The sequence below is a fragment of the Athene noctua genome, chromosome Z (genome assembly GCF_965140245.1).
Source record: "Athene noctua chromosome Z, bAthNoc1.hap1.1, whole genome shotgun sequence".
Lineage (NCBI taxonomy): Eukaryota > Metazoa > Chordata > Aves > Strigiformes > Strigidae > Athene > Athene noctua.
Genome location: NC_134077.1, coordinates 56,573,874 through 56,582,324, shown reverse-complemented (window position 1 = coordinate 56,582,324; position 8,451 = coordinate 56,573,874). Strand labels below are relative to the sequence as shown.

The window sequence follows — 8,451 nt, the reverse complement described above, 5'->3', positions numbered from 1 at the left end:
AGCAGCTTGGTCTGCCTGCTGGTTGTGTCGATGTTCATCAGTGGCCCGACTCTTGGGTACATGGGCATCCACATGGCGCACCTTCACAACGAGGTTTTCCACATGGGCTGCAATGTCCTGCCATACTTCAGCAGCCCAGACGGTTTTACCCTTACGTTGTCAGTTGTTCTGCTTCCATTGCTGCAGCCATTTCCACAGGGTATTCGCCACTGCCCACGAGTCAGTGTAGAGGTAGAGCCTCGGCCACTTTTCCCGCTCAGCAATATCCAAAGCAAGCTGGATGGCTTTTACCTCTGCGAACTGGCTCGATTCACCCTGTCCCTCAGCAGCTTCAGTGACCCGTCGTGTGGGACTCCACACAGCAGCCTTCCATCGCCGATGTTTTCCCACAATGCGACAAGACCCATCAGTGAACAGGGCATAGCGCTTCTCCTCATCCGGCAGCTCGTTATATGGTGGGGCCTCCTTAGCACGTGTCACCTCCTGCTCTGGTGACATCCCGGAATCTTTGCTCTCTGGCCAGTTTGTGACCACCTCGAGTGACCCCTGGGCAGCTGGGGTTCCCTATTCGAGCCCGTTGTGTTATAAGTGCAACCCATTTACTCCACGTGGCATCTGTTGCATGATGCATGGAGGAGGCCTTTCCTTTGAACATCCCCCCCAGCACCAGCAGTCGGGGTGCCAGGAGGAGCTGTGTTTCAGTGCCGACCACTTCTGAGGCAGCCCGAACTCCTTCGTACGCTGCCAGTATCTCCTTCTCAGTTGGTGTGTAATTAGCTTCAGAGCCTTTGTATCCCCGGCTCCAAAAGCCTAGAGGTTGGCCTCGGGTTTCCCCAGGTGCTCTCTCCCAGAGGTTCCAGGTAGGGACATTCTGCCCAGTTAGCTTAGTCGGTAGAGCATGAGACTCTTAATCTCAGGGTCGTGGGTTCATGTCCTACGTTGGGTGCCAAAAAAGGCTGTGATAGTTTAGACCCTGCCGGGACAGGAGACCACGTTGCCATTGTCCCTCCCCCACCCTCGGTGACATGTAGGGCACAAACCCCGGGTTAAAATAAGAAGAAATTTAATACAACAGTGTAATAAACAATCTGAACAACAACAGTAGCAATGATAACAACAATAAACAGCAATAACAGTGAACAAGACAAAAGATATACAGAGAAATACCTCAGTGAAGACATCTAGCCCACAGCGGGTGCTTCCTTCCACCAAAGCCACAAAGGGAAATGTTCCCGTGCTGCCGTGCCAGACCTGACATCAGCATGGTATGAATAACCCGGCTGGAGATCCCTTCCCCCTCTCTGCTGGGGAAACTTAACCCTATCCTAGCTGAACCAGGACAGTAACAAATTATTCCATATCCTGACTAACCTGAAGGAGATTAAGATGGACCTTTCAAAATGGGGTTTTAAGGTTTATTTCTTTTGATACATTGCATTTAAGATCTTCCAGACTGAGATGATATTTAATGATTGCAATTCATGTAACATTTAACAGCCTTCCCGTCTGAAGAGTAATGCTAGGACAAAATAACTTCAGAATTTCCAGAATATAAGCCCAGAGGTTATTGTCCCTCAGGCAGATAGACCATTTCATAATAATATTATATTCATTTTCCATTTCTAAACAGGGCAGCATGATAAGGTACATATACAGTCAAACGTACATAGATAAATTTAGTCTTCCTCTTTATTACTGAAGTTCAACAGTACACTGAATTACTGAATTACTGAATTATTCACCACACTTTTATAATAATTTGATTTTTTTCTCTCAATATTAAAACAAAGACAGTGAGCTGAACATGAGCTAGCAGTCTGCTCTGGCAATAGAGAAGGCCAACAGCACCTTGGGGTGTATGAACAGGATCAAGGCCAATAGGTTAAGAGGTGTGGCTATTTCGCTCTACTTAGTGCTCACTATACCACATATAAATGCTGTGTCCAGTTTGGGCCCTCCATACAAGAAAACCATGGATGAACTGGACAAAGTTATGTGGAGGGCAAAGAAGATGGACAGGGTGTGGAGAATAGGCCCTGTAGGGGGACTCTGTGGGACAATATTGTTCAGCCAGGGGAAGGGATGGCTTCAGAGGCACTTGCTTCTGTGGAGGAGATCAAGGAGGTGAAAGCTAGATTCTTCACAGCTGTCTATAGCAAGAGGACAAGAGACAACAGACATAAACTGAAAGTAGAGAGTTTAGACTGAGTATCAGGAGAAATGTTTTCCTGAGAAGGACAGTCTGGCAGTTGAGATGTCTGGAGAGGTCATGCTGTATTCACCCCCAAGGTGTTCAGATCTCATCTGGATAAAGCTCTGAGTTACATGTTTTGGTCATGAAATCAAACCTAATCTTCCTCCCTTCCCTTCCAACCTAAATTATTCTGTTCTCTGAAGTATGTTGGATGATGGAAAACAAGAGATATCTGGAGGTTAAAGAACTCTTCAGTCTTTGCCATCCTGTGAATTCTCTTGGAATGCAGTCAAAAGTCATTGCTCAATATCACAACTTCTTGACACCTAAGCTATAGCAACACAGACATAATTAAAGGTACTAACAGCTGGTAGCTTCTCTATTTCTTCAGAGGCTAGACAATTTTTCAATATTCTTAAACATGAATCTTCCTTTGGATGGCTTCTTCATCCATAAGACTAAGAATTCTATCATTTTTTCTTAGATCTTAACATTTACAAGCCTTTTTCTTTTCTTTTCTTTTCTTTTCTTTTCTTTTCTTTTCTTTTCTTTTCTTTTCTTTTCTTTTCTTTTCTTTTCTTTTCTTTTCTTTTCTTTTCTTTTCTTTTCTTTTCTTTTCTTTTCTTTTCTTTTCTTTTCTTTTCTTTTCTTTTCTTTTCTTTTCTTTTCTCTTCTCTTCTCTTCTCTTCTCTTCTCTTCTCTTCTCTTCTCTTCTCTTCTCTTCTCTTCTCTTCTCTTTTCTTTTCTTTTCTTTTCTTTTCTTTTCTTTTCTTTTCTTTTCTTTTCTTTTCTTTTCTTTTCTTTTCTTTTCTTTTCTTTTCTTTTCTTTTCTTTTCTTTTCTTTTCTTTTCTTTCTTTTCCTTTTCTTTTCCCTTTTCTTTTCCCTTTTCTTTTCCCTTTTCTTTTCCCTTTTCTTTTCCCTTTTCTTTTCCCTTTTCTTTTCCCTTTTCTTTTCCCTTTTCTTTTCCCTTTTCTTTTCCCTTTTCTTTTCCCTTTTCTTTTCCCTTTTCTTTTCCCTTTCCTTTCCTTTCCTTTCCTTTCCTTTCCTTTCCTTTCCTTTCCTTTCCTTTCCTTTCCTTTCCTTTCCTTTCCTTTCCTTTCCTTTCCTTTCCTTTCCTTTCCTTTCCTTTCCTTTCCTTTCCTTTCCTTTCCTTTCCTTTCCTTTCCTTTCCTTTCCTTTCCTTCTTTTCTGTTTTTTGGTTTTTGGTTTTTTTTTGGTGGTTTTTGGTTTTTTTGGGTTTTTTTGTGTTTTTGGTTTGGTTTGGTTTTTTCTCCTTTAGGGATTCCGGCTTTTCTTTCCTTTTCCTCTCTGTCCTATTGCTATTACCAACTGTATGCTAAATAAAGTTCACAAGGTTGTACAGCATCTGACCTTGTTTGTGTCTTAATCTTGCTCTTTGAATCGCTTAAGAACCCTCCCCGATATCAGATTGGGACACCAGTGTTTTTAGGTCTATATTTTAGCCTGTCTGATTTAATTTGTTTTCTGTGAAATATTCCTGGCACATCTTTCACAGCCTTTGAAATATAAAAGTCTTCAGTCAAGCTAAAAAAGGAAGATCGTGTTCCTGAATTTCTCAATATAGCAGAAATTTATAAAGTAAGATACACCAACTTGTTATTTTTAAAATATATCTGTCTGACCTCTTTGGTCTACATTCGTATGTATGCCTGTTAAAACTTGTGAAGAATATTCAGGATGGTTTTCTTTCCTTTAGATGATCTTAATGAATTCTTTCAGTTCAGCCTCAAAAAAAAAAAAAAAAAAAAAAAAAAGACTGAATGTTCACAAGCAATGCAGCAAAGAGATGGGTATTCCAAACAGCATGAAAATATTGTAGCCTACTGCCAGGCAGAACAGCTGGAAGAGCTACACAGAATAACAACTGCTAAGTGGTCAGTGAATATGTAGTGCTCACCAGAGAAAAGTGTGGAGCAAATAGGAGAAAAACATTAAATCACCCATAAACCTCAGGGAAATTTTATTGTTTTATTAGACTAAAATATTTTGCAGAAGAATGTGAGAACCAGAATATTAAGAATGTTTCTCTCTGATTCTCTCTCTCTGCAAAAGTCTTATAGAACTTCAATTAATCATAAGAAGATAAAGGAAAATTGGGGAGAGGTGAAAAGTTGCATCAATATCACAGTTCTAACCCAAAATAGATAAACATAAGACGATGTATTATAGCAGATTCCTCAAAGATTTGAGGGAAAAGGGAGCCACACACAGGGTTCCAACTTACTCCAAACAAGGTGAATAATATAGAGAGATTTAAGAAATTAATTGTGAACTACAGAAAACATACAGAAAGAAAAGACAGAAATAGCTGATAAGTCTATAGTCAAAGGATTTTTTGATTGTTTCCAGAGAGAGATCAGATAAAATTTAGAGTCAGTTTCTTACCTTTTCTTTACCAATTACTTGTTATTAAAATGTAGATTCTACAACATCGAAGTCTCATTAAAAGGCAGTAAACTGTCTACACAGGTAGTTCCAGTTGGGTATATAAATAAATTTTACTCAAATTGTCACTGAAGAGAGATCTTTCCTCACAACTTAACACAATGAAGAAGAGGCAAGAGTAGATTTGCAGTTGTCACTACATGTATTACTCTGACAAAAGTCTACAGCTATTAAGGGTGAATACTACTGCATGTTTGGGAGAAATCATCGTTTTCTTGTAGAGGTCCTGTGTTACTGCAGACTGACCCAATGGACCAGTTTACCTGGAAGTAATCCCTCCGTGCTCTCCAGCCTTTCAACTACTACATCATCTGTTTGGGAGACGTGTAGGGACACAACAGAGGTCCCTACCAGCCCAGCTTCAGACCCAGATTTGACATAGAAACAGAAGATGTGACAGACAGATGGTTTGATAGTTCAGATTGGTTATGGCATCAAGCCTGTCAGAGTTCAAAAAATGTCTGGAAAATACTCTTAGTCATAGGAATAGTTTTAGGTAGTCTTGTGAGGAGCAGGGAATTGGACTTGATGATCCTTATGATCCCTTCCAACTTGGGATATTCTATGATTCTGTGATTTCCTGAAAGCTATGTGCAAAGGTCAATTGTCCAGGTGGGTGCCGTTAGACTTTCTGGCAAAGTTCAACACTATTGATCACAAAGCACAGCTGATCTGATACCAGAACTTGCTAGTAATTGGTGGAGTGGCATTAAATCTGCACTAAATGGCATTAAACATCAAGTAAGATTCAAATCCAAGAAATAAGTTAACTGCTCTTTTCTAAATGGTAGTCTCCTTTCCTTACATTGTAAATTACTTGATAAGTTTAGCAGTTTCGAATGGCACCACTAGTAATAAGTGACACACAGGTATGTATCAGTCTCTTTTTACGGTGTCAGGATCTTAAGAACAGGATGATGGATGACAAACAGCTTGGTTACAGTCAGAGGAGACTACAGAGAAATCAATGAAAAAATTAAATACAAAATGTGACCTTGCATATAACTGTCCCCCTTCCCCCTTGATCAAGATGTTGAAGTAATTGATGAGGATTATTATAATGGATTCTTACATATTTCTAGTGATCAGAAATCCTAATTTCTCTTTTCCTTGGTACCAAAATCAAATTAATTTTATTCTTGCTTTTTAAAGAAAAATTAAGTGAAAAGTATTATTTTTTTTATTAAAAAAATGTTTAGATGGCCTTATGTAATTCATTTACCCTGAATGGGTAGGGAGGCCAAAGATCACATTAGTTAAACTGTGCAAAATCTCACCAACAGAGTCAACTGAAATAAACATGACATACATGTTATTGCAATTCCAAATGTGAAGTTTTGGGGTTATTTTAAATTTTCTTTGGATGCATTCCATCTGAAACATACTAACCTATTGTTGATGTTAATTTGAGGGGTATTTTTGTTGTAATCAATATCAGGACATATTTTTAATCTTTATTTATATAATTGAAAAGTCACTGTAAGCCATGAAAATACATTTTGGCATAGAAATTCTCAGGTGCTTTCATTAGCACCGAACTTTTTCTGGTGCAGTTGAAAGCACCTAGTCATTAGAATTTAAAGGAATTTTCATTTAAAACCCAAATGGATTGAATGTTCTGATGGTTGTTTGAAGCAATTTACTTATTTTTTTAAATATTGTAGGAAATTGCATTTTTAAGTAAAAATCTAAGGAGAAAGTTTCATGTGATCAAAATCAAATGTGTTTATTTTTTAAAATTATTTATCATATGAAATATTTGAACTTTTAGAACTTTTGAAATTTCAAAAATTCATGTGAAATATTGGAAATTTCTACAACATGGAAAAGATGTATTTTGGATCCTCACTTTAACCCCTAGGCAAATACCTGTGCTTTATGTTTTTTTTTAATATGGCCTTCTTTAAACTAGGCCAGTAGTTACACTTATGTTCTGTTCCACATGTATATGTTGACATATAAGTGAAATCATCACTTCATTTTTGGTCATTAATTAAGAGAAACACTAGATCAATACTAGTTAGTTAGATTGACATAGAAGGAAATTAAGAAGATACTTCTCTTATTTTGTAAATTACTAAATTCAATCTGCCATTAATAAATGACAATAAAATATCAAATACCACAGTAAGCTTTTCAGCAAGACTTCCTCAGAAATGGTCATTTAATTTTCAGTTTTCAGATCAAAGAAACAGCTAAATCACAGACTCTTACAGTCAAATTAAAAAAAAAAAAAAAAAAAAAGGTATTTTTTAGGTAACATACTACTGGATACAGAAAATGAGATGGATTTCAGGACAGAAGAGAGGAACTATGTCAAAATCAACATAAGCATAAATAGTTACTGTTTCACCAGGAAATCTAGAATGTTGATATGCACCTTGAGTTGCATTTTTAATTCAACATATTCGTGTTGATCCAAGGAAAGCATAGTGAATACAAAATACTGGTAATGTTAGTGAAAATGTGTAATAATTTCATCTTCTCCCAACTTGGCTTAAAAGAGTATCTGTTCAGCTGTCTCTTCAAAGAGTGTTTAACAAGATGGCAAGAGGCAATATTCAGAGTTATTTTGGTCACATTCTATTTTTTAGTCAATCTTTTCTATTCAGTATTGTGCTGGGTTTCCGTGAGTGGCAGGGTTTTTTGGTAGCAGGGGAGGGGGCTACAATGATGGTCCCTGTGAGAAGCTTCTTGAAGCTCCCCCGACTCCAAGTCAGACCCACCTTTGCACCAAGGCCGGGCCAATTAACACCTCTGTGATAACGTATTTAAGAAGGGGAACCTGGGAGGAGTTGTGAGGAGAACACCTGTGTGCACACCGAGGTCATTGGAAGAACAGAGGAGAAGGGGGGGGAGGTGTGTGTGTGTGTGTGTGCCAGAGCAGAGGCTCCCCTGTATCCCCTGGTGAGATGGCAGGGCCGCCCCCTGCCACCCATGGGGGTCTACGGTGGAGCAGATGCTGATTCGCAGCTGTGGGGGGCCCCACGCCGGGACAGGTGACTGCACCAGAAGAAGGCCGGGACCCTGTGGGAAGAAGCCCCCGCTGTTGCAGTTCAGCGCCGGGAGGATTGCCACACGTGGGGGTGACCCACACTGGAGCAGCATGGGAAACACTGCAACCCATGGGAGGGACTGCTGTCACAGCAAGATTGTGGAGGACTGTCTCCTGTGAGAGGGGGACAGCATCTTGAACCGGGAAAACAGATTTTTAAATTTCTGATTAAACCTTGCATTAAGTACATATAACATTGTGTACTTAAATGACTAGAGTTGGATGTATTTGTCAACTCTAGTCATTTAAGAACTGTGCCAATCTTGGCTACAGTTTAGTTTGCCCTCTACTTTAGTCATATCTTTCATCTTCAATGAGAAAAAAAGGGCATGATGTTAAAAGAGTGGGGACTTAGCAGTTAGCCCTACTCACTTCTGTAACTGTGCCTTATTTTTAAATGCAAATAATTGCTACTGTTTGAAATTTATTATCCCTCTTTAAAAAAAAAAAAATCACCTAAGGAGCCCAACAGCAGTAATATATTCTTAAGAACCTTCAGTCTGATTTAAGTACAGTTTTCATTTAAAACTTTAGCAACAGACGTGTTATATGAAGAGGAAACTTGTATAAGCACCTGTCAAATTCTTCTGAAGTTGGTCACAAGTTTATTGCGTTCCATCATTAGGAACAATAAAAAATCTTGTTTGTTTTCTGCCCTCTAAAGCTTTCCCCTAGCTGATCTATCACAACTGAAGAAAAAGGGGAAAAAAAAAAAATCTAATCTGAAAGGAGATT

General features: G+C 38.8%; 1 non-coding gene across 1 annotated transcript; it reads left to right on the top strand.

Annotated features, from left to right (window-relative positions):
- The first annotated feature begins 873 nt into the window (after window positions 1-873).
- On the top strand, window positions 874-946 carry TRNAK-CUU (transfer RNA lysine (anticodon CUU)). Its single transcript has one exon. It is a non-coding gene; the product is annotated as a tRNA-Lys (tRNA).
- The last annotated feature ends 7,505 nt before the right edge of the window (window positions 947-8,451 follow it).